A 27,966-nucleotide genomic window follows, 5' to 3' on the forward strand; every position below is an offset into this window, starting at 1 on the left:
CCATCGTTGGAAATCTTCAACATCAGATTGAACAGGGCTTTGAGAAACTTCATCTAGAGAAACATGGTCCTACTCATGGCAGGGGGGTGGACTAAATGTTTGTTAAAGGTTTCTTCCATCCAAACCACTCTATGGTTCTAGAAAAATAATATAAAATCGCCCAAGGGTGTTCCCTTCATTTTACCTCAGAAGTTTTCTCTGGTAACATTCTTACTTTAGTCATAGCAGTAATAGAAATGGTAATTTTGTGAACCACAACTGGCTTTTTGTTGAAGTTTAATTGCTGTCATTGTGTGTTTTTCAGGTGGTAAAATTTGAAGGATAACCTGAAGCAATTATGACTCTTTTAAGAGCAATGATAGACAACAAAAAGAACTTGTTATGTGTCCCCTGTTCAGCAAGGCCTGGCAACTGACCAAGGTCTCATAAGCTGCTTTTTAACATCATGCATGCAGTGCTTATATCTTGAATTCACTGTCCACGTGAGTTAGGGGTGGGAGAAAAAGCAATGGCCATGGTCAGGAAGCTCAACACAGTGCTTGAAAGTTGGCAGGTTTGCAAGTATATCTTGCAAGAAAATGCTAGATTTTGTGAGTCTATATACTGGTGAACATTGAGGGTGCTATATTTAACATCCCAAAGCAATTGCTCTTTCTTACTGGTTGAATTATCATTCACCTAAGGGCAGGTAGTGCTAATCACAGTTTTGGGTTCAGCACTTCAGCTATCTCACTCCAAGAATGTGATGCTTGCCTTGCCATCCTGGACACTTAGTGTCATTTGGATGGAAACACCTTTACTAAGCTTAAGCAGAGAAAATTGTGTGTATGCCCTTCCTCCTGCCCTGACTTTGGAAAAATATCAGACTGCAATTGTAAAACTGCCTTAGTCACTTGGTTCACTTCTGTGAGTCTGCAGAGTAGAGGAATACTTCAGTGTATGCACAGTTTACTCACAGTAACTCACAGAAATTCTGCAGCATATTCCGCAGCAAAAGATGTTCCTTTTCTCTTCCAAACCAGCCTGGCCAATTGTTTTTCACTAGACCAAGAAAAGTATGTTTTGAAATGCTGACATCTTTCACAGCAAATTTCATTATTTATATCAATTAAAGCTTTCATATACTCTCCTCTCCCTCATCTGTAAGATAAAGGGAAGTGATGACCTAAGTGTCCTTCACTACCTGGTATAGTGGATAGGAAATGCTAGTTTCCATTCCAATTTATATAACTGTTGGTCAGCAGAAGGAACTCCTCTCCTTTGCATAAAAAGTATACAGTTTAATAATATTTCTCTTAGTAATCAAAACCATTAGGCAGCATCAAGTAACTCCCCCAAACATTTGCCAGACCTTGCAGTTTTTGATGAAAATTGGACTGCTAGCAAATGTAAGCCAACAATTCTGAGTGGAATTTTTACTGCTTCCTCCTCTTACTTGCCTCTCATGAAAATATTCCACCAGGAACATTTTTCACTGGTTCTTTCAAATATTAAGCCTGTAGGCAGGCAGTGGCTGAATAAATATTCTACTGCTAGCAAGGATCCAATGAATGAGAGTCCATCTGTACAAAGCTTGCTTTGCTCCCCATGGATCTAAAATGGCACCTGTTAAGCAACACACAGATGGGTTTTATGTTTGCCAGTTGATCTAAATAGGGATAGTCACCTTAGTGATGGTGATCCTTGTCTGGCCATAATACTCAAAAGAAAAAGAAAAGGAAAAATCTTGGCATAGGAACACTATTAATTCAGTTTAAAAATATTTATTTTGACAGATTTGAGCAAAGTGGCTTTTTTAGTAATTTATTCATTAATTTTTGCTTACAACCAAGCAAAACAAAGTGAGGTTTTATCTGAAGAGGTGAATATCTAGCATGAATCAATAACTCAGCTTGTGAGTATTTAAGAAAAATGTTTTCTATCACCAGCTTCCCTCTGAGGCTACAACAAGCAAAGAACATTGTCTGAGTTTCTCTAACCTACATTGCCTTTCCGGTCTAGAGAAGGCCATGCAATATGATACCTCTTCACCGGTTTGTTCTACTCTCATACACCAGTGCTTTATTGTTCAGAATTTACTCACTCACCCAGTTAACAGTCTTCCACTGCACACAGTTGCCATAATCTACAGCATGAACACATTGGCCTCTCAACTACGCACTATGCTTTAGCTGAGCAGCAGGGATTTGAAGGCAATGGTAACGTCATCCTTTCTCTTCTCAGTCAGGCAAAAGGAGCCTTTACAATGAAGAATTTGATTGACTTTCTTTATTCCACAGCTTTCTAGTGTAATCTTTTCTAAGCCTGTACTTAATTTCTTGCATAGCTCCTCAACTGCTGTGTGCAAATTTTCACAGTAATAATGCAGGACATAATTTCATGCAGTATCTCTGCTTCATAGTACCCTTACCTCTCACTGTCAAAACCTTACCAAAGACTACTTGCTTGCTTAGAACTTGGGGAGTTGCCTTCCATATTTGGACTAAGCATATGCTGAAGTGTAATAGCAGGAAATAATCTTTGCAAAAGATGTGTCTTTTTATTGTCATTTTTCTTCTTCTTTTTTTTTTTTTTTTCCCCCTGGTTTGGTCTTTTGTTGAAGAAAGAGACTTGTTTAGAACACCTTCAAACATATAATCCACAGAAGTAGGATTGCCTTTCTCTGTACACTAGAGTAATATTTGTGTATGAGCACTTTTCCCTCATAGGTTTGGGGTTTTGGGGCCATTTTTGAAGACTACATGATCAGAAGACTACTTCAAATCATTTTTGTATGTTCTTCAGGATCACTATAAAAACTGAGGCCATGTCATAATGAACTTCAGTCAGCTGCTCTTGCACATTAGAAAGAGAAAAATTACCAGGAGGTAATTTACAGCTACCACGCATGACAGACAAACCCTCCAAACCCAACAAAAACAACAACAAAAAACCCAACCAACCAACCAAAAACAGAACAGGCAAACAGCAATGTTTACAGAAAATTACCGTGGAAAAATGTTTGAAAGGCCTAGGAAACGCTGATGTTAAAATAAAGTTATATCAGCACCTTTGTCCCTGCCAGAGGAAAATAACCCAGTGAACTTCACAGAACATTGGGACACCACAGCCTCTTTGCTAAAATCTTCCCCTCAAGGAAAAAATGTTCTGATGACATTGGCTGTGTGTAGATTGTAGTTTTCAAGAAAGTCCTATGAATGAAACAGCTACTTCCCTGTACTTGGGTGTTGACTACCCTGTGGGCAATTTAAAATTCCCATGCATGATGATGGATGAATTTGCCCAGACAATCCTCAGGATTAAATGTTTTGTTTCAAAAAGCATTTGAGTTATTTCAGATAACTCAGCTGAAAAATCAAGCACTGCCTCCTAATTTATATGAAAAGAACATGTTTCTGAAAATGCTATTTTCTTTTTAATTTTTTTTTTCCTTTAAAAGCCTAAGGAAAGAAACCCACAAGTTAGGTTAGGAAAGCCTTTTCCAGCACAAATAGCTGAAGGTCTTTCAAAAATGAAGAGGGGAAGCTCACAATGAGAGTCATCCACTAACACACTGCACAGTTAGAGCAAGGATGAGCCATCTACTGATATACTACACATGCAGACCACGAATCCCTTTCCAGTCATCTCTCCATAAAGTCAGAAAAGATATTTCTTTGAATAAATATTTGGCTAAATATTGAAATACAGACAGCTGGAAAAAAAACAAACCATGAAGGAAAGTGAATTAATGAAGTACCAGGTCTTCACTTTTGATATGGTAGTTGCTGGCTCTGTAGTGAAATGTGTGTTGACCACTTGTACAGGAGGAGCTCACTGCAAATAATTTGTCTTGTCATATACTGTGGAAGCCACAAAATGATCCATACTGACTGCAGTCCACAAAAATAGGGACAACAAAGTTTAAACTCTTCCTAGCCAGGTACTGCTCCAGACCTCAGGGCCTCAGCAGAGCCTGTTGCATCAGCTCAGCACAGATCACATGGCCTTGACTTCTCATCTCTCTGTTTCACTTGAGCAAATGTGTTAATAGATCTAATGACATTTTATTTTCTCACTTTGGTTCGACAGAAGGTGACCAGACAACGAGTGCGAGGTCGTTTTGGAAAAAGGAGGACTGCTGAGGTGAGGGTCATTGAAGAGGCAAGGTGCAAGAGTTCAGGATCTTGCCTCCTGGGAAAACTAAAGTTTGCACTCTGATTTCTACATTTTTACAAATTCCTTGACAACACTGATATCTTATACCTTTTTAGACCATTTATCTTCCTTGCTAGAGATTATCATTCCCTAGTTTGGGGGACATGGAGAAATGTCCAAAATGTGCAAAAGAACATGCAGTTGTGCTTAGAGAGATGTAAGTAGAACATGTCATCATTACTGCCCATAAGTGTCATATATCATTACAGTGTCTTCTTCAGAGCTAAATTCACTTTCTCCTGTGGAAGAGAGAGGCTCTAAGTTCCTGTATCCTGTGCTAACCGCTTACAGCCACAAATCAAAGAGATGCTGCTGCATCTGGACAACCATAGAGGACAATGTAATGAGCTATGCTTTTATGCTACTAGACAGAAGATGCAATTAGATCTGTATGGGAGCTGTCACAGGAGTTGCCTCTCTGACAGGATCCTCCAGGAGGATGAATCTGCTTATTCTAGAGTCACTTTTTGACAGCAGATTTGGTTTAGCTGGTAACTTACCATCAGATCAAAACCATGCAAAGCAGCTGTCTGCAACAAATTCTTTTTACTTTTACTTGTTATTTTGCTTACTGTACATTCCCAACATCTTTGTTCATTCTGGGCTCCAGTATATCTAGATGTGGGAGAGAAAGCTCTAGAGCCTTATTTCCAGATTTAGTGGAAAAGTCAAGTTAGAATCTAACTGTAGTATTGACAGATAGATTTGATCTGAAAGGGGACAGTGTGTGTTACCTGAGCATCCAGGACTGTCTGTTCTAAACCCAAAATAACTGTGGAAAAGGAAAGAATTCTGAATGCAACCATCATCCTCCATGTGCAAATACTCACAATCCCAGGAGCAGGAGAATAAGATTGGCCATTTTGTGAGAGTGCCAAAAAGACAGAAGGCCATCTGGTGCTATAGCCTAACCTAACAGCACTGAAGTCAATACAGCCGAGTTGCTATACAGTATGTGAGGCTATCTTACAGACAGATTATTCCCCATAGTCAGGAGAGACTGGACATTATGTTATCTGCACTGGAGAAGGAAACACTGACAAGCTGTAAAAGACAAGTTGCCAATGTGGTCCTCAGAAAGAGCAGAGACTTGGAAGCTGGTCACAGATAGATTTGTTAGGGATAAATAATTTTGGAAAAGAAAGTGACTGACTTGGTGTGTGTAAATTCCTGCCTGGCATAACTTCAGCTGTTATCATTTGCACAGGTAGCTTGCAAGAGAGTGAAACTGTTTTGAAGATAATATGGGAAGAAAGGGAGAATTCCTCCTTCAGAATGAGATCTGGGCAGTATCAGTCCTTGAGTGACACACAGTAATTTAGCAAAGCTTCTGCCTTGCTGCATGAAGAAGAAGCCAAATCTGCTGATGGTGCCTTTTAGGAAATCCTTTACAGGTGGAGTGGTGAATCAGGCCTGTAAAAGTGCAAGCTTTAGAAACATGTGCTTGCTGAAATTGTAGAAGCAGAGAAACTGAAGTTAAGCCTGAAAAGAAGACTGATGGTTCTGGCATGCAGAAGAAGGTAGAAAGAATTATCATTGCTGTGGGAGGAGAAGATGTAAAGAGGAGAGCACCTGTAAATATCCCCAACATTTGGGTTCAAGACCAGAGCCTGACAAAACCCTGATGCTCTTTCTGTGATGCATCTATTAATTAGCTTTATACAAAAATTTACTCCACAGCAGAAAGGCACAATTTGAAAATGGAGACAAAGTCAGGATTCTCAAAGGAGTGAAGGGTGAATGATGTGACAATAAAGAAGACACTGCTCACACAAATATATATTCTATACTATGCACAAGTTTGAAGAAATATGTGAATCAGGCATAAGGACAAAACCTTTTCTAAGGTATTCCAACTTGTGTGTCATGTTTTGTGCAAACATCAGCCCACAGATGTGCACAAAATAATAGGACATTTAATCTCTCTGATGTTTTGCTTTATTCTTTTACTGCACATCATATTTTCCTCCAGTATGTGTTATAAACACTAGTTGCCAGTTCTTTTCATTCTCTTCACATCAGTGGTGAAGTTAATCAGTGGGTGCCACTGTGCACCAGAAATAATAGAAACAGGTAAAAATGAAGAACAGAAAATTCATCAATCTAGTCATAATGCTTATTCATATTTTCAAGAGTAAAACATTTTCTGTGACTACTAGCAAACACAAGTGATGATCATTTTAATTGAAATTAATCTCATTGTATTCCCTCTGCTCTGGTGAGACCCCACCTGGAGCGCTGTGTCCAGCTCTGAGGCTTTCAGTACAAGGAAAACATGACCCTGTAGGAGTGGGTCCAGATGAAGACCACAAAAATGATTAGAGGAACGGAACACCTCTCCTGTGAGTCTTAGAAAGTTGAGGTCATTCAGAGTGAAGAGGAGAAGGCTTCAGAGAAACATTATTGCAGCCTTTAAAGAAGGCCTATTAAAAAGATGGGGACAACATTTTAGCAGGGAAGAATTTTTACAGTGAGGGTAGTGAAACAATGAAAAACTTTGCCCAGAGAGGTGGTAAATGCCCCATAGCTGGAAACATTCAAGGTCATCTTGGATGGGGCTCAGAGCAATCTGATCTAGTTGAAGATGTTGCTACTTACTGCAGGGGGATTGGACTCCTGCACCTTTAAATGGTCCTTTCCAAACCAAACCATTCTACGAGTGTATGATTTATTTTCATTTTTATATGTATTTAAGTGGATTTGCAGAAAACTGAAACACAGGCATCCAAAGCAGTGGTGGGGTATGTTCTTCAAAGTTCTTGAGACAAAATTATGTGCATTTCATATTTCTTAAAACAGGCTGTATTGGTAGTTTGACTGTGATGAATCCAGAGCAACTCTCTGATGGTGTAAACCTGGAGAGACTGAAATCCAGATCTGTCCCAAAGTATGCCTTTCATTCTGTAACTTTCTGGAGAGTAGGTTCTCAAACAATGTAAACCACAATAAACAAGCAAATAACTCCAGCACCATCAAGCAGAGTTATTTGTAATACATAACTGCAGGAATGAAACCAGAATATTGTCCTCAGAGTTACAAATATTCCTGCTAAGTCTCTTTTCTTGGGATGGAAACACATGGTTGATGCATCAAGGCCAGATTTTCATCTCAGCTGCAATCATGAATGTCTGAAGATGTTTTGCTTAAGTCTTTGCAGGGACTTGTTTTCACAATAGAAAGTGGTCAGTGACTTAAGGTACTCCCAGTCCTCGGCTTGTTTGCATTGGCACACTGTCCCCTCAGGGATCTGGGTTAAAATAAAACAATTAATAAACCATGAATTTTTCAGTTTGGATCGGTTCCCTGATTCAATCCACAAAGCTGACTCCCAACCACTTGCACCAGCACAGCTTGTAGTGTGATGTCCCATGACAAACACCAGAGCAACTGGGACAGGAATACTATTTAGTCAACAAACACAAAAGTGCAGCCTCAGGAGGTTACTTGTGATCTGACAGCTAGCACAATGGTGTAAAGCAAGAACTCAGGCTGGGAAAGAGAGAGAACAAACTAGAGATTACATTCATGAATTAGAGGTTTCCAAATTATATATATCTGATGAAATTTGCTATGGCATAGAGCTGAGGGAACTTGATACAGTAATTTGAAGCCATTAGCAATGATTTTCTGTAACCTCAATGATGCAAGAGGTCCTAAAAGACTGGAAATAGGTAACCACTATGCTGGTTTGTATATAGAGAAAGGAGTGATAATCATTGTAACCTAGCATATGTGTAGGCAGGACAGTTCCATGTTGTCCCACACATCTGTCCCTCTCCCTGATGTAACACTGGCATTTTTGCAGCTGTGTGGCAAGCCAGGACAAGGAACCAATTTGCCTGACGATGTTTCTTACCTTCTCCACCTCTCTGCTCCCAAGTGGGTTAGCTGTGCTGGAACAAATCCTTACTTCACTTGGTGCACTGTGGTGTGGACGCCAATGTCCCACAAGAAAATTATGTGAAAGGGGGAAAACAGCCCAGCCCAAGCTTATTTTGGTAACATAATCACACAACCATACCTGGCATCCAGCCAGCCTAACTCAGCTCAGTCAGGATACATTTGTTAAATCATCATGTCAGGCCAACCTAATTTCCATTTATGACAAACAGCAGGTCTCTAAGTAAGGACAGAAGTAGCATCTCTATTATAATTAAACATCACTTATATCCTGCCACTATTTTCTGTGATGCTCTTGTAAGTCAGGTAGGGTAACGTGGCCTGGACTACTAACAACTGAATGGGCATGCTTAGCTGTTAGTTTCTTGTGATTGAAGCTGGAATGTAAAACGGTGGATCTACACGTGAACTATGAACAAAGTCAAATGAAAATATGACCATCAGCATTGCAGAGATAACCACGTCACTGTTGTCATATGGGAGCAGTATTTCAAAATATAGGCAGGAGCTAGAAACAACAGACTTTCTTTGTACCTCAACCACCGTCCCTGGGAAACCGTTTCCAGTGTTCCACCGCCCTCATAGGGAAGAATTTCTTCCTGATATCCAATCTAAATCTGCCCTTCTCTAGTTTGAAGCCATTGCCCCTCATCCTGTCACCACAGGCCCTTGCAAACAGTCTCTCCCCATCCTTCCTGTAGGTCCCCTTCAGATACTTCTCAAAGGAATATCAAAGAATATGTGTTCTCCTAGCACTTAATTTTCTTTTTTTTTCTCCCTCAAATAGTTCTCCAGTCTTTCTGCATTAACATAATTAAAATTCAGGTTATTTTTATTTGCTTATTCAAACATCACTTAAAGTCCAACTCCTTTAACACGGGATTGGTCAGTCAGTGATTTGTATTCCCCATATTCTGATCTGCCTTGAGTATTAAGTGGCATAGAGGTCACATTTGACTTCAGCACTGTTTAAAGTTGTATAGCTATTTGATCTGAATAATTTGAGTACACTTACAAATGTAGCATGATTCTTACAAAAATGCCTATGTGCACGCATGGTATCTACTTTTCTAAGGGCAGAAACCAGGGTGAAACTCAGCTGTTGCTGAAGCCTGCTGGAACTTTGCTGCTGACTTGACAGAATCAGCATTTCACCATAAGACATCTTCTCTCCTGCAGGTTAGAAAGGAGGACGAGAAGCTTTTTCAGAGTCCTCTGGAGACATTGTGATCATGGGCAACCAGCTCTAGGCAAACCTGCTTTAGTAGGGGGATTGGATTAGAATAGAATAGAATAGAATAGAATAGAATAGAATAGAATAGAATAGAATAGAATTAACCAGGCTGGAAGAGACCTTCAAGATCATTGAGTCAAACCTATCATCCAACACCATCTAATCAACTAAACCATGGCACCAAGCACCCCATCCAGCCTCTTCCTAAACAGCTCCAGTGATGGTAACTCCACCACCTCCCTGGGCAGCCCATTCCAATGGCCAATCACTTTTTCTATGAAGAACTTCTTCCTAACATCTAGTCTAAACCTCCCCTGGCACAGCTTGAGACTGTGATTAGGTGATCTCCAGAAGTCCCTTCCAAATCCCTATCATTCTGTGGCTCTGTGATTTAAGCCTCTGTCATCTCTCTAGATTTCATTTGGCATGAAGACCTGCAGCATGCAGCTGGCATTCACACAACATAGTTTCTCACTCTGTTCCATTGACAGTCTAGAGATCTATGCAGGAAAACATCACTGACCAGTTACAGCAGTTTCTAAGGAATTTACATGGAAAATGCATAAACTGCACCACCACTTGGTCAGGCCAGTGGCTCTTCTGCTCATCACACTCTCTTTTTCCCCTTCACTTCATTCTGTGTTGCATTAGTCAGAAAACCCAACTGTATTCTGAACAGTTTTCTGACCATGAAACTGCCTTGCATCCTTTGACTTTAAGTAATGTCAGCAGAACTGATATTTCCCATTTGCAAGGTCATGCAATACAAAGTTTACTGACAAACACTTTACCTTAAAGTATCACACAAGTATCCCACAAAATAGTGGGTTAGCAGAATTGTGTTTCAGAATGCCAGAATTTCTCCCTCACATCTTTTTTTTTCCCTGTTAACTGGCATACACAATATAGTATTTTTGTTTTAATCCTGTGGTTTCTGATATCTCCTGCAGATGAAGAGTGTGAGCACACTGCTGTTTTTTAAGTTGCCTGAAGCCACATCAAAATAATTAACAACTATGTTGCACTCAGCAATTATCCTGTACCTTATACTTTTCAAGGGCTGAGCAAACAATATTTCAGGCTTCATGAATCTCAGTTTTTACAGCTTAAATCAGGTCATGCCTGGTTAGTGTTCTGAATGAAGGCCTTCTCTTCTGCCAGTCTAAATCCTAGAATTTCAGAAGGGAATAATTTGAGAATAACTTGAGATATCCTATGGATGGTGTTATCCGAAAAAAGAGGAAAGAGTTACAGAATGCAAGATTGAAAAGGGTCTCATTTTCATGGAGTTATGCTGAGCCTGTTTTTGCCAATGCCATTTCAAAAAGCATCTTGAAGCAGTAAGAAAATCACATTTTTTATGGGAAACCAACAACAAACACTAGCAAACAACATACCAACAATTTTCATTAAAATGTGTGAGAAGAACCACTCCTCCAATATATTGACAGAGAGAGAAGGAGGGAAGGTAATTTACTTCACTAATTATTTCGGTTTTCAATCTACAGCCATTCTTACAGCAATTCATGATGGCATCACTTCCTGAGCTGACAAGTTGGAGACACATTGATATCAGCCCCATCAGATGGACTCTTTCATGTGAAGTACAAAGCCAACATCTGAGCCACTATCAAGTTCCTTCAACGCTTTGGATAGTGGGATAGATGGAAATAATTGTATTAATGATTAGCAAGTTTTGTTTTCTACCCAAGTTCTTACACCACTCAAAATGATACAAAGATGGGAAAATGCAGTGCTGTTCCTAATAACCCATGCACAAAACCAACCCCGTGGATTTAAAGCAGATCTATTTGTAGAATTATCACAGGAATTTTCAGATTTCCTCTTAATTAGCAATTCAGACTGCTGGGAATTTGTTTCTCCAGTTACTAATTTTTGCTGCAGAGAGCAGCCTGTGCCAATCTTCACATACCAAATGTCACACACTTTGATAAAAAGGGTTAATAAAATCGACAGTTCAGTTACTGGCATTAGATCTCCAAGATGATACTGCATTGAGGTTGATGGGATATTTTTGAACACTCAGAGGTGCAATTGAAAACTTGCAGAATGGCAAATGATCTTCTTTACAACACTTGGTGTTTGGTTTCTGTTTGTGCCCCCAGATGTCTTCATACAGCTCTAGAACTGTCCAGGCTTTGAAATTATGAGGATCATGTACAATCTGGAAAAAGAGGGGATGGAAGTTCAGAGTGTTTCTTTGTAAGTTCTCTCTTGTTCCAAGGGGTTTTAATGTGAATGAGAGTGAAATCCTTCAGCTGATTTTTTGCTTTAATGAAAACCTAAACTCTGGAGCACAGATGGCAGTTGGGGGAAAAAAAAAGAAAGGAAAAAAGGGGGGACAAGAGGAACAACATGATAACAACAACATGATGACCTACTGTCAGGTAACTCACTGTAGTCCTTGGATACAGTAATTTGAAAGTGTTTTCCAATACTGCTATTACCAACAGTTCCACTGTGGCAGGAAATTTGATGAGACTAATAAACAGCTTTTATGTGAGATGATTATTTTTTCAAGCTGTCCATTAGAATGAAGATTTCTGTGCAGATGCACTTTGTTCTGGTTTCTGGGGTATATGGTATGGCTCCTTTAATTTCATCCCTATAACTTTGTATTGTCATATACTTTATTAAAACCAAAGCGGAGTTAAAATACCAGGCACATTATTCTGCCTCTTTGGAAAACTTGAAATAAGAGGTGTGAAATCCTGCCATTCTTACTCAATTGTTACCCTTTCAAACTTTCAGAATCCAGTTTTTGCTTTGCTTCGAGAGCCAGACTTGTCCAAATCACTTGCAATCACGAAGTTTTCCATACATGCAGGTTAAAAAACTAAAGTGCTTTTAACAGCTGTGTCCCAAGTTCAGAATGTAGGTCTCTGCATGCCATGTTAGCCCTGAGGAGGGAGGCAGGGACTTCAACATTCTGGCTATGCCTTCCACTGTTAGTCTTTTACTGTCATAGTGGCGGCTGCTGCTGCAGCTGCTGCAGATGACATCTGAAGTTGACATTAGACATTGGGGAGAGAGAATGGACTTTAAATATCTGTGTTCAGTCACTGGGAGAAAAAGCCTTGACAAGAGCCATCACAAAAGCAGACCATCTCCTCTTCCTTGACCTTCCGTCACCCTCTCCTGCAAATGCTGGAAAGCTTTAGAGGAAAGCAGGGAGCCCCTCTTTTAATTAATTTATGCTCTATGTTAGGGGAATGTCTCCACAAGCACAACTGATAATGTAAATAAATCATTCCAATTTTGTAAAAAAAGGTCATTTTAATTGGAGTCATTCTAAATATTGTAAGCAAACTATCACACAATGACATGTCTCATTTGTTCCAACTGAAAAGCTGTCTACATCAAAGGAAGAAAACGTTAGCAGAAAGAGGTAGTGGTAGCTTTGACAAGTTAAAGGGAGAACTACTGTGTGATTATCTTCACTGCCCTACACTTATTCATGTGAAAATGAATTGAATACAAGAATTCTGGAGGCATAGAAATTTTCAGAGTGGTTGATACTGCAATCCTTGTGTCTGTTATATAGAATCTACCTCCACGAGTCACCTACTTGCAATTGATCAAGTAATTTCTGTCTGTGAGTGCTGTTCACCACAGAAACAGCTAAGGTCTGATCAATCTTTAATTTCTGAATTATTAAAGCTAATTAAAACCAAAAAGAAGCAAACACTGTAAAACACTTGAATTTGCTGACATTCAGTCTGATTAACCCCACTCTGTGTTAATGGGATACATGATATGATCTGAGTTGGAAGGCTTCCCTGATATTTCTGTAAAATATAAAATATTGAAGGCTTCTGCAACATGATTGTGCTAACAAGAATGAACTGAGTTGGGCATATGGAGGAGCAAGAACCAGGAGGCTTTCCAGCAGTATGGTAAGCATATGCTTCAAAAGCCATTGTGCAAGCTATTTGGTGGGGCAGGCTGCTGGATTTGCTGCTGACGACTGCAACGGATTTATTGTCTTTCAAATTTATGTCAGCTGCAGAAAAACAAAGAAGTATGTCAGTATTTTAAATTAGCCTTATTTTTTTTCTTTCCATTCTCAAAAAGTATTTCAGCACTAGTTAAAGTTTCAAATCCACTGAGACATTTTCATCCCTCTCAATTCAACTCTCCCTCTTCTGTACTCGCACATATATTTCCAGCCAGGGTACAGAGCTTTGCTGCACACCATTCAGTCTAAAACTGTAGCATTCAGGGGCAAGCCAAAAATAATATAAAAAAATGATATTTTTTTTTCTAGAGGCAATCCTGTAGTTTTGAGAGTGAATGGGAATGAAAAGGGAATCCCAGAAATTCCCCTCCCATTAGCGCTGTGCTTGAAGTATTAATAAACTTTCACTTTCTCACTCCTGCTCTCACCGCTTGAATCTGGGTCATAACAGCATGCCTAGCCCTCAGTACCCTGAGTGGGTGGTTGTTTTGGCTGGCACTAAGGCATACTTGCTTTGTGATACAGAGTGCCCTTATGGTGACACATACCTGTCCTTTTCAGTTGCTTTTTATATGTTTTGAAGGGGTTTGTTAGTTTGGTTGTTTTATTTGTTTGGGTTTTCCCCAATTTGTTTATTCTAAAAGATAATCTAGAGAATGAAATTTGTGTTATTCAGTATTCATATTTGTAGCAATGTGTGAAAGGAATTGTTTCCCCACCCCCACCTTCCAAAATATTTTAGTCTGTTCTTTTCACAACACTGGGTTATTCCCTATAGCATCTCTTTCCCCCTCCCTTTTCAAATACCTTTTCCTAACTAAAATTCTGTGACAGGTGCTCTACCCTCAAATACTACAAACCCTGCATGAAGTCTCGGGTCGGACCTCTAGCACCAGAGACTTAAAATCCAAAATGAAGAATTTAAAGAGCTAGAATTAAATTGCAGCAGAAGATTAAATTCAGTCAGTGTCAGGCTGCCTATCTAATGTGTCAGATCTAGACAAACTCTTGCATAGACAGAAAAAAGGGACCAAAGAAATGCATGAAGAAAGCCCAATCTTCATGTTTATGTTAGCAGAAAAGCAAAATCAAGGGTCCAGTGCAGGAAAGGTTTAAGTGATGTGCAGCAGAATGGAAATGACACCTGTAGATTTATAACATTCCAAACAAGTGAAGTGTCTCACTGGCCCTTCATGTATCTAGTCATGATGTTGCCTTCTATCCTCTTTGAAAGGTGGAAAGAATCTGTGAGCTAGTCATTCTGGGCTTTTAGAAAATGAGCAGAAAGATAGGAGGTTGCTTTTCCAAATGAAAAGATACCTTTCTGAGTATGATTCCAATGAATATAAAGAAGAGAGCTTATTCTACATGGTTCTGTTCTGCCTTCCCAGTTATTGTGAAATGGTCATTAACTAATTGGCAAATCTCCTAAACAGCTGCCCTTCTAAAAAATTCTCTAAATTCAGTACTAACAACTTGTTCAAAATAGTTTACACTTGGTTTTTGCTTTTACTACTACCGTCACAAAGCAAACACAACATTTACAACCCGTGTAATTAGCACCGGGGCTGTTCTTTCTAAATTGAAAGTGAGTATCTCTATGGCATCCTTTTCCTTTGCATCCAATTAAGGCCAATGCATCCGCCCTACAAGAATTTGCAAGCTGTACTGAGAAATAATGCAGCGTTAGCTTTGTAATTTATTGCACAGGACACATTTGTGCTAAAGCTCTGTAAACTGGGCCTGTGGTCAAAAGGAGCAATTAGCACTTTGTTAGTATGCAATGATGTACTAATCTACACAGTCCTTAAAAGTAATTGTCTATTCCTTTTGCCCTCATGCACCAGCTTCCGACGGCGTGCACCACTGTGCCCCGAAAATAGCCCAGACCAGCCCAGTTGCTGTAAATCTGGTTTCATGTGATTAGAACCTGTGCATCAATTAGAATTTATTTACTGGGGGAAAAAAAAGGAATCATGTTGTACGTTAATCCCCTTTTCTGTGTTTGAGATGGCTGCATAGTTCTCTGAAGGTGTTAAACAACTGTAACTGCTGCATTAGAAAACAGGGGTTCAAATTTAGGTGACACAATATTGCCATGTGAACCCCTTCAAAACGTTGCTGCCGGGTAAAAATAGACCCTTGCAAGCCACAATCTCCAGGAAGATAAGCCTGGTGAGAAGTGTGTCTGGATGGTATAAATCATAGAAGCCACCAATAACCCTGAAAACTGTCAGAAAGGGTGGACTAAAACCTACTATTCAGTAAGTGTTCCACATCCCCCTCTTGTGGCTGATAGGTAAAGGATGTGACTCTATCACAGGTACCAAATAAATTACCTTTTAAGACAGAAAGGCTTTGTGGTTAGTCACCAGAGATGGTCCACAGTGAGGGCTTAAAATTCAAGGAGAAGCAGCAGCAGCAGCAGCATAATGGCAAGCACCTGAGAGTGCTTGTTAAGGGCCTGGTTTCAGAAGCAATTTTCCAAAACCCAGGCTTATTATAAGGTACCTCAGCTGGCTCACTCACCAGCCAAAACACCTTCAGACACCAACCATGCTGAAAAACCCCTGCTTTTGCAAGATGTACCTACCCATTAAGGGGGTACACACTAAGCATCCTCTCCTCCCTGTATCTGTTGCCTAGAAGCAAGCTAGGACTCTGGTTTCGTATTTGGCCATCAAAAGTTAGACGGCTGACAACATCTACCACAGGGTTACAGTTTCCAAAAGGAATGCTGCAAACTAGGATGCTAGCTCCCTCAGAAGGAAAGTAAGGCATATTAAGGAGGCGTAGCTCCTCTGTAATAGCAGAATGCTACACCATTAGGATGAGTTGAACATCACTATTCAGCTAGGGAATGTGGAAGTTCAAGCCTTAAATTAGAGGAGAAAATAAAGAAAAAAGTTCTGTGAACTGACAACACAGTCAGTAACTTTCTGGAGCCCTCCATATGGGAAAGGCATGGACCTGATGGAGAGGGTCCAGAAGAGGACCATGAAAATGATCAGGGGGTTGGAGCACCTCTTCTGTGAAGACAGGTTGATGGAGCTGGGGTTGTTCAGTCTGCAGAAGAGAAGGCTCAGAGGGGGACCTAATAATGACCCTCCAGTGCCTGAAAGGGGCTACAGGAAGGATGGAGAGAGACTATTTACAAAGCAAAAGTTATTTGATGAACTACTATAAATAGAATTACATTCACTATTTGCAACACTGTGTAAACTGGTATACTCCTTCTAATATTATCTCTCTTTAACAAGGTAGGAGTCTGTCCTGGTTTTGCTGGGACAGAATCACAGGCCAGCCATGGGCTCTGGACAACCTGATCTAGCGGAGGATACCACTGCTGAGTGCAGTGGGGGTTGGACTGGATGAGCTTTGGAGGTCCCTTCCAACCCAGACCATTCTGTTTCTATGATTATGAAGAATGATGCTTCAGGAACTGCAGTTGTGCATTATGAAAGATTTATGGAAAATAAAGTTATCTTAAAATCCCCTCCTTTCACCACCACTTCCCTTTTCCCACCATATCTGCCTGTTTTCCCACCCCAATTTCCCTCCTTTTCCCCACTTTTCCCCTCAAATCCCAGAGCAGCTGGGCTCTATTACAGTCTCCTCCCACCCCAAGTGTGGCCACTTTGCCCTCCCCACCCACTCCCCTTTTAAATCCCCCCTAGGAAAGGCAGAAGCTCCAAGCTGAGCCCATCTGGGCTGAGGATCCTCCTCTCATCACTGGTGAGTCCCCATGGTGCACACTGGGTGATGGTGGTGGTGACAACAAAGGCTGGGGGGCCTGGTGGCCCCCCGGTTGGTAGGAAGAGTGTTGATGACTACTGTAATATCATCTATAAGTGCTGGCTGGGCTTCCTTTCTGGGGCTGAGCTCCTCTGTGTGGTATCATGGCTGGGTGAGGGTCTTGCCCCTGCCTCTGGGATAGGTGCAAAAATGGTGGTGGTGGGGCAGGAGCTGTTTAGGCTGGGTGGAGGATGGTGTAGAGGAAAGAGGGGCTGCTTTGGGAAGAAAAAGGGGGGGGGGGAGGGGGCATGGGGGGGGAGCATGAGTTGCTTTGGGAAGATGAAGAGGGGCAGTGGGGGAGGCAGGGGAGTTAGACTAAATGACCTTTAGATGTCACTTCCAACCCTGGTGATTTAATGACTCTATGATCTAGTTCTGACCCCCTTGCCATGGGCAGGGACACTTTCCACTAGACCAAGCTAGCATCTTTAAGGGTATATTATATCTTCTTGGTTTTTTACTGTACATAGCAATCAAAACATAATATGGTGGGTATGATGAAGTGGATTTGAAGCTACCTTATTTTGAAAATGAGGTCTTCTGTATATTGGCATAAGAAATTAAATCATTACATGAGATTCAAGAGTGAATAAAAAATATTGGCATAAGAACCATTTCATATCCCACTGAATTTGTGGAAAGGATTTTGCTGTTTCAATTTTATTGCTCAGCAAAAGCTTAGCCTTTGTCTGAAGTGCAAGTAGTGGAAATGCTGAAATAAATTCATAACTCAAAGACAAGTTGTCCTACCAATATGTTAAATTATGTCACTCTAGAAAGAAGGTTCCATAATCCATGCCTAATTTTGCAGCCTGAGACAATAAATTCTGATTCAGAAAAAGGGTAGTAAGGATACTCTAGGAGAGTTGGGCTAGATAATCTTCAGTGGTCCTTCCCAACCCCTTCCACTCCCTGATTCTGTGATTAGTTTTGAGTTGTCTGGGACACCTGACCTGAGGTGGCTCACAGCTGTATTCCAGACCATGAACATCATGCTAAGAATAAGGGGGGCTTCATAAAGACAGGAAACCTACTGTTTAGGCTCCTACATTTTCCTGGACTCCTGCTGACCCAGCTCTTGTTCCTGCTCTTGAGGTCTGCTTGCTTGGTAGGTACAGCTTCTATACTTTTGCCAGGCTATGTATAACTTTATATTTGCATCAGCTTTCCTGTTTCATTAAATCTATTTTCACTTTAACACATGGGTCTCCTTTCCTTCTATCTATTTCTCCCATCTGCTGGGGAGGGGTCATCAAGTGATAGAGCAACCACTACAGTTTAGCCTTAGACAAACTCATAGTACCCTTCAGGGAGGTAAAAGAAAAATTGGAGCTGGTGGCTAGGGAGATGGAGTCTCTTATGTCTTGGGGTAAGACTACTTACATCAACTGCTAATGTATAGATTATTATCATATAACTTATTAATGGCTCTGTTACACAGCAATATGTCACACTAACTACTTGTTCTCTTCATTCACTTCCTTGTGCAAGCAGCAGTACCTGATTCATTTGATTTCCTCCATCTGTCTTTCTGTTTTTCCAGTTCATCTCTCCAGGACACCACCTTTTGCAAAGAATGCTTAAATTTGCTCATGAAAGAAAATATAGTTGCTTGGATATTATCCAACATGGCTTCTTTGCTTGGTTTGCATTTAAGATGCAGAAAGGTTTATGCAGCTGTGTGAAATATTTGTAACAGTACTGAAGTGGTTTTCAGTTAGCTCATGTAGCTTTCTCTGTCAATGAGTTTTGTAATAGAGCAGTGGTAGGTGAGGAGTACATAATATATTAACAAGAAGGCTGTTCCTGTCTCTACTTAGTGTCAGCACCTGCCATTTGGGATTCTCTCCAAAATCTGTGTTCTGTTTGTGAGAATACTGAAAACCAACGAAGAGCTACTGAGAATTCTAGTTCTGCTTGTCTACACTTGCATTTCTGGATGCAGCACATCTTGGGGATAAATAAATGAGCATACTGTAAGTTTTCAGATATCTTATCCACAGCAGAGAGGAAAAAGCATCTTGCCAAAAGTTTAGCATTTGGACAGATTGCATTTGAACTAATTATGTTCCCAAAATAACTTCAAAATATGACTGCTGAAAATTGTGAATTACTCATCTGATGTTTAGTTTTTATTTTTTCTATAAACCCCACATTTTAATATATGTTTCTGTCATGCTGTTACAAACATCAGAAACTATTAACACTGGAAGAGTATTAAAATCTTAAACAAACAGCACAGATGGCATAACAGTTTATTTTTCACATTTCATTCAACTTGGACAGTGAAAATTTGTTTTTTTTTCTTATTCAGTCTCATGTGCTAGTATAATGATTCAGTGTTCCTGCTACACAAGCTGCAAGGGTATATTTATCCCTAAAATGTCACAGCAAAAATGCTAATTTTGTGTAGTCAGAAAAATGTATACACAGACAAAACCAAACCACAAATAAATTGCTTTATTCAAATAACTACATGATTGGTACTTTTTTTTTCCCCCCATGTTGCTTACTTTTCCCAACAAGCTACAGGCATGCTTGGGCTTATAGTTAGTGTATATCTACCTGCTGTACTTGACTAAAATCTTCATAAAGAGGTTGTCAGCTAACCAGTACAAAGGCTGCCTAAAGAGACCTTCTTGCTGTCTACAACTACCTGAAGAGAGGTTGTAGCCAGGTGGGGGTTGGTCTATTCTCCCAGGCAACCAGCACCAGAACAAGAGGACACAGTCTCAAGCTGTGTCAGGGGAGGTTTATGCTGGATGTTAGGAAGAAGTTCTTCCCAGAAAGAGTGATTGGCCATTGGAATGTGCTGCCCAGGGAGGTGGTGGGGTCACCATCCCTGGAGATGTTTAAAAAGAGACTGGGTGAGGCACTTAGTGACATGGTTTAGTTAGTCATGAGGTGTTGGGTGATAGGTTGGACTTGATGATCTCTGAGGGCTTTTCCAACCTCATTGATTCTATGACTCTAAGTGCGAGGTAAGGTACACTTCTCTTTGGTAATCTGTTGTAATATAGTTGCTCTATTCATCCTGAGCATGGCTTCCAGGACAAGATGTAAGCAGGTGAAGATGCTTATTATGTTATACAGCAAAGTTATATAGTCTGTCAGAAGGCACATGTGTCACATCTTAGTTGGTTATTTTTTCCTGGCATGTGTGTAATTAAGGCATAGAATAGGTCAAAATAACAAAACAATATTTTAACACATCCAACCAAATTCTGCCTAATTTCTCCCCTTCACTTGGAAGGTGTTTATGTTTAGTCTTTGACTCAGAAAAGCACATACTCTTCTCTAATTCAAACAAAGGCAAATCTTCCCCATGCCCTTCCAAATCTATCCCAAACCAACCCTTCTCCTACAGTAATCCACTCAGTTTCATATGATGAATGCAAGACAAGGGTGAATGTTTCTTTGTTTTTTCAAGGGGCCTATCTTCATTCAGAATATTTTGCACACCTGCTTGCAGCCGAAAACTCTCGTGGTTTTAAGTTGCAACAATGTCCCTAAAGTAGGAACAAGTTTCAAGATCTGGATTCGCCAGTGTAAAGAAGTGGTTCCAGCTCTGCTTTCCTGTTACAATTTTGCTGCTTATTTGGAGTGTCTCAGTGGTATTCTTCCATAATGAAGTGAAGGGGAAAAAAAATCTGATACTGTTGAATCCTGAGTTGATGTTCCCCCTCACAGAGAGGTCATATCCCAAAGCCACTTAAAACCTCAGAATTTTGTAGAGGAGCACCTCCCCTTTGAATCACTTAAATGTAGCAGAGATTAATCTGTTTTATTAGCATTAACAGAAACCTTTGTTCCCTGTTTGCAGGCATGATGGCTAGAGATCAGTGCCACCTCTAAGTTGGAGTATGTTCCATGCAGTCCCACTAGAATTTTCCATATCATGATACAATCACCCCACATTGAGTGATTCCAAGCCTGGATTCAGTGGCAATGATCTAAGCCTGAGGTCTTTGTGTTCTCTCAAAGCACAAAACAAATTTCATATAATGTAAAAACTTTACTTGAGATGGTTAGATGTCTGTACTTACCTTTTGGTTACACCTCTCCTGGACTATGATTGACCCAGCTGCAGTACTTTGAATTTCATGCTAGTATTATAAGTTTATAGTGAAAAATGTGGACAAAAGAGAAATGCTAAGGTAAAAACCTCTCCAAAGTTAATAACTTTTCTTGGTAAAGTGACCAGAGCACCAAATAAATTCCCTTGACATCCCTCAATACCGTCACGGTGAATTAGGATAAGAAAGATGTAAAGACTAAAAACAAAAGAGAGGTGTGACTTGGAAGGCACATTCAAAAACCTTTAAAAATTACAACTTTATGGATTTGGTATAGATATGAAGAACAGATATGAACAAGCTGGACTTGCTTAATAAATGACCTTGACCAGATAGATTGGTTTTATCCTTTCCTTTTGCTCTTGAATTTTGACAAGAATTCCCCTGAATGCCAATTGCCTGGGCTTTGAAAAGTCTGGCATGTAATGTTCAGAGTAGTCAGGTTCACTAACAGTTCTCCACTATTGTTTTTCCAGGGGAAAATCTCACTTGAGACATAATTTCCTTATTGATTTTCTCAGGGTGGATTAAAATGCTAAGCACTTTACTCCTTACCTTTCATGAGACTGGAATAGATTGTGAATGGGATACTGCAAATTGGCAGAAAGCTCTTACTCCATCTGAGTTTTTGCAACAGTCTCTCTCAGTCTAATCAAGCCTGTCACTCTTATGAAGGCTGACGTGGCCAACAAGTGTGCTGCTGGACTGCAACCTGCCAGCAACTCCTGCCATACACACATTTGAAAATCTGGATTTTTCTGTTGATCTCAACTTGGGTATGATACACAGTACCTTCTGTAGCTGGACCACACTGATCTCCCTATCAGAAAGGTTACACTGCACGTGTAACATGATCATATCCAATTTACAAGATGTTGCAGCAACAATAATGGGGTTATTAGAACATTTATTATTGAACAGTGAGAAACAATAGTGTGTTTGCAAGGAAGATCCTGTGCATCCTCAGACACCAGCAAGGGCAGAATTAATTTAGCCTTCCACAAGCCCTTGGGAAGGGATGGATTTTTCATTCTTAGCTCACAAGAGCCTTAAGCTCAAAAATAAAGGGCAGGTGCTCTTCTGGAAACTGATACTCAGAAGTAAACTCTGCTTTACTACTGTGGAAATTCATCTTACAAAACAAGTGATTTTTGTTTTCCTCCTCTGCCTAGGGATGGCTTGCAAACACATATTCCCCTGTTCTCTCTCCACTTTCTAGGGATGTTGCACTTTTCAACTGCCTTCAGCAACACACAGATTACACTTGGATCATTGCTGGTCTATTTGGGGCTCTGGGATGATTCTAAATCCTCTCCACAAAACCAAAGGTTAAATTTGTAGAAGAAATATGAGAATTAAGTAATGAGGTGTCACTGAGTTGAGGAGGGCTCAAACAACTCCCTCACTTCATTTCCTGTATAATCACAAGACTGGAATTTGGGAAATTTTCCTTGGGCAGCACCCAGTAGGAAGTTAAGGCTGAATATGGATGTCAGGACTGGATCTTTTTTATACATAATCTTTAACCAAATCTGAATGGTAGCAGACCTGTTCCAAGGACTTCTCACTTTAAATCTCCTGAATGTAAGTTAAAAAAGAACAAAAGAGGCTGGAGATAGTGGACAGAACAAATGTGTTCAAAAAAGAACAGTGGCTCAGCAAGTATCTGTGGGTATGAGTGCTATAATATTAAAAAGCTAAATGTTTTCAAATCAATCCAGTCAAGTGTTTATTAAAACAAAAAGGAAAAAAAAAATAGAGACAAGTTCTCTCTTTTTCCTCAGCTGTGGTGGTGCAGCACCTGCCATTAGCTGTGGTGGTTCCTATTTTCATATTGTCTGACAGTAGCAGTTGGACTGAGCCAGAGCCAGTGAGGCCGAGAGGCAGGCTCCCTGCTTCCACAAAGCTGAATTTAATAAGATGAGAACAGTATGCCAAGATGGTGAACTCCCTCCCTAGCACTTATCATGACACTAGTCACTCAGCAGGGCCCTTATTGCAGCAGTAATCTGGGTGAGCCTGGCAGAGCGTCCTGCTTACAAGTTCAATATAATAGAACAGCAGGGCACTGGAGGCCTGGCAGAAAAGCTTAGCAAAGTTAAAGCCTATTACGCTATGCTTGAAAAAAATGGCTCTCAAAATATTATATACTGAGCAAAAACCTGGACACGCCAAGTGCGGTGGCATACTAAGCCTCTTCCATAATGGTGCATTCATTAGTCTATAGACACAAGGAGCATGGATTTAAAAGTCCATAACTTGAATGGAAAGGGATATGTAAATTCATCCTTTTCTTCTGCTCGACTTGAGTTTAATAGGCAACACTGCAGCATTATTATATAGATAGTGAAAACAGAACTGGGATCTGCTCTGAGCTGCATTAAGTTGCTGAAGGTAGAAAAATCTTTGCCCTGCATTTTATTTCCCTCATATTTTTATAAATAATAAAAATCAGTTGGAAGTAATAATCTGTCTCACTGTTATACACTGGTATGTGAACATGAAATCTCATCTCTGACAAGACCCGTGGCAGGGAAGCTGTATCAGGCACCTCCTTAATATAGTGACATATGACACAAGTCCATCAGCATTTTTTTTTTTTGGTCAGCTATTCACAAGAATCAGACTGGCTTTCATTGCATTATTTTAGACATATTTGGCTGACCAGTTTAAAGTCTCTTTAACTCCTGTCCCTGTTTTTAGCTTCCGTGATGTCTATTATAGTATGAGTCTGACATTCATGCATAACATGCTGATCCAGCCTTGAAACGTGGTGTGTTTGCCTGGTTTCAATGGCATTTTGGAAAGAGAATTTGTACTTGTTAGGAATTGCCAGAAAACTTATCCCATGTGGACAAAAGACCATAATGAATAACTCCCATGGAATTAATTCTAACATGAGGAAAGATCTGGAAAAGGATGGAAAAAGAAGAGATTGGTATATAATCCTCTGCATATACTTCATTTGTGATGGGAAGGGCAACGTGTCACCTAGTTACTTTGCAAAGTCAAGCAGCCTTTCATTTGTCTAAACATAAGCCCTTAAAGTTATCTATCCACCCTTGGGTTTTCTGTGTAGTCTATATCCATCACAACAGTCTGCTATGGCTTTTGCACCATCAAAGGGGGATAATCCCTTTTTGATCTACCGGTTAGACTCCTGTTGACCTCCAGTATGCTGCCCACCAGGATATCCAGGTCCTTCACAGCAGAATCTCCACTGCTAGGGTAGCAATCCATAAGAAGCAGGGTGGTGATCTGGTGACCTTCCTGAGGTGCTTAAAGAAGATTTCATCCATTTCATAATATTTGCCACATGATTTGTAACAGATTCCTACCACAATGCCGCTCCTACGAGCCTCTCCTCTGAACACGATCCCAAAGCACCCGATCACCCTATCTTCTGTTCTGTAAAAGAACTCCACACATCCCATCTTCTCTGCCTGTCACTCCTAAGAGACTATATACTCCTGCCACAGTTATTCTCATAACGTCTTGGTTCTGTGCCCCCACACAGAGCTCTGGCTCCTCCTCTTTGCTCTCCACTGCGTGCATTTGTGCGCAAACACTTGAGGCAAACTTTCTTTAAACCTGTCTTATCTGTCTTGAGGGCTTTCTTGCTCCTGTCACCCTGTCCCATGGATTTACCTCCCCAACTTCTATTCCCTCACTTATCTGCAAGCTGTCATCACCATTCCTTGACATACCTGGTCTAAAGCCTGTTGGCAAAGATCATATGTGTGGATATCTTGGACACTCTAGGGCACCTCAAATGGAAAGTACTTGCATTTAGACAGTTAAATACTGCCCTTAATGTCTGAGTCTATGACTTAAACCCACTTCTGCCTGGTTATGTCTATTTTCCCATCCTTCCAGTCTGTACCATTTTATTGATCATTCAAACTGAGGAAGAGACCATTATATTCCTTACTGTTCTTTATAAATGCACAAAGAGAGTATTTTAGATGCAGGGCTCTTTGAGGAAAAATCTTCCTGTGTGAAAGCAATTAACTTCTTTTAACTATTATCCAACAGAATCTGGCTACAAAATGCTCATCCCACAGCATAAATATAGCAAAACCAGTTAAAGCATTCCTAACCTAGCACAAGGGTAAACAGTATTTAGCAGACATGATAAATGCAGCAGGTAGAAAAATTTTAGGGAGCACACAGCTCTTACAGTACTCGAGTCCACTAATAGGTCTTAATGGCCCTGACCTGCCTCAGCTGGGATCTCCACTCACTCCTGTGGGTCTTGGAGCTCTGTTTAAGATTAGCCCTACACTTGCCTTTCTTTTTTGATGCACGCTGAAGAAGCACTGTTTTCAGCCTGTCCACTCGACTTTGCCTTCTGCAAACTGACTTCCCAGCCTGACCTGGGTTTTGCCTGGCAAATATCATATGAAGGATAGATGCAGCAGTAGTATCTTCAGATTATTTTGCTACTGAAGCCAAAAGTAGCAACAGTAAACTTTTCAAGTAAGCTTCTAATGTTATGGGACATCAGGAGCACAACAGAAACCATTAGCAATGCAGTTTCATGAAAAAATTAATTCCTTTGGATGCTCTAACTGATGGGACCAGTATACTTGTAGACAAGGGAATGAGTGAAAAGAACCCTGTAATAGAAAACACAATGTAGGTAGTGTTATGTAAAGCTGAGTGTCCCTTTTGGCTTATGCTTTAGCAGGTGTTATTCAAAACCATGTGGGAATTTCTGAAGACAACTTTTATCCTGAACTGCCTCATCTGACCTAGCAGAGACAAATACATAGTAATGAGGATACTCTTGATGAAATTCCAAGGAAAAGGTGTTTCAACATTGTGAAAGCAAAATCTTAATGCTTTTGCATGTTGGCAATCCCTTAACTTAGATAGTTGGGACAAATCAAATAAATGTTTTATTTCGTGGAACCAGATGGCTAACACCTCTCAGGCAAAAATGCCAGCTGCTAATTTGTGTGTTGTTGTTTTGGAAGTTGAGGCAGGTGAATAAACTTTGGTCAAATTTATTGTTTCACAATTTGATTTTGAGCTGAGTTCATACTGAGTGGAGTAACAGCCTGAGGCTTGCCCTTTTGTGTTAGATATTTTCCTATAGGTGCTTATGCCAGCCTTTTGATGTGACAGAGAGGCAGGTATGCTCAAAAGATCCAGTTACCCTTGAGTTCCAAAGATCAGTATGATATGAGTAGCTGAATGTGATTCACTTTTGGTGATGACTTCGCCTTTGTTTTTCTTGATAGCTATTTCCAGCAGCTAGTCAGTTATACATGCAATACATTGTAGCTGATCTTCCATGTTGCATCAGATCTATCCAATAAGATTCATTATTGATGTGTATTGCAGTACTCCAAAGATACTATGGTATAGCTTATGCTATATTGTGCTTAAAGAAATCTCAGAATTTTTTTCATGTCTAAGACAAACCAAACAAAAATCTGCTTGAAGAGAATTTTGGAGCATTATGCAACAGACAGACCGAATGTGGTACATATTAGGCGAATCATTTCAGTTGACTCCCAAACTCATTTTACCAGAGCTTGGCATTGAAAGTTTAAGGTATCTTTGTTATGTGTACTTAGAGCTAGTTTGGATATGGAGGAACAAATCCACTTCCACTTCCAAGCCCTATGGAGCACAAGCCCTACGAGGAGAGGCTGAGGGAGCTGGGGTTGCTTAACCTGGAGAAGAGGATGCTCAGGGGAGACCTTAGTGCTCTCTACAACCACCTGAAGGGAGGTTGTAGCCAGGTGTGGGTTGGTCTCTTCTCCCAGGCAACCAGCACCAGAACAAGAGGACACAGTCTCAAGCTGTGCCAGGGGAGGTTTAGGCTGGATGTTAGGAAGAAGTTCTTCATAGAAATAGTGATTGGCTATTTGTAATGGGTTGGGGCAGGTCCCCTCCCCACCACAGGCAGAAATAACGACTCAGAGAAACGGATTGCAAAAGTGATGAAAGTTTAAATAGAAAGCAGTGAATGTTACAGAAAACCCAAAGCGCAGTGACAAAGAAAGATCCCATCCCCACCTGAGGGTGCATGCAAAACCCCCAGGGCTCCTTCTTCCCCCTCCCTCTGCTGGGCTAGTCTCAGCTGGCCAGGCCTGAGACTGCCCATCCCCCTGTGGCCTTGGGCCCAATCAGGCCCATGGCCGGGAGATCTCTCCACCAGTTACCAAGTCACGGAGAGGGAAGGAAAGAGGAAGTGCCAGACTCCGCACTGGATCTTATAGTGGTGCAAAGGATTATGGTAGGAAATACACAATTTCCTGTGTCCATCCCTCTGGGCTGGACTTCTGGACACAGGAAGTGAATGCACCAGGGGGGCACCCAGCTCAAACTACAACACTATTGGAATGAGCTTCCCAGGTGGTGGAGTCACCATCACTGGAAGTGTTTAGGGAGAGACTGGACGAGGCGCTTGGTGCCATGGTTTAGTCGATTAGATGATGTTGGAAGATAGGTTGGACTTGATGATCTCAAAGGTCTTTTCCAACCTCGTTAATTCTATTCTATTCTATTCTATTCTATTCTATTCTATTCTATTCTATTCTACCCTACCCTACCCTACCCTACCCTACCCTACCCTACCCTACCCTACCCTACCCTACCCTACCCTACCCTACCCTATCTTCTATTTTTCCTTTGGTTAATCGGCTGTTTTAAAGTCTTATTTATGTTGTAGGTGTTAAACTAGTCCCTCCAAATATGAAAAGGCTTTTCATGGAAAGAGCTACTTAGTGTTGGTTTATTCTGAAAAGAAATGGATGGCACTGAATGAAAGT

Source organism: Dryobates pubescens, chromosome 4, assembly GCF_014839835.1.
Source record: "Dryobates pubescens isolate bDryPub1 chromosome 4, bDryPub1.pri, whole genome shotgun sequence".
In the NCBI taxonomy this organism is placed as follows: domain Eukaryota; kingdom Metazoa; phylum Chordata; class Aves; order Piciformes; family Picidae; genus Dryobates; species Dryobates pubescens.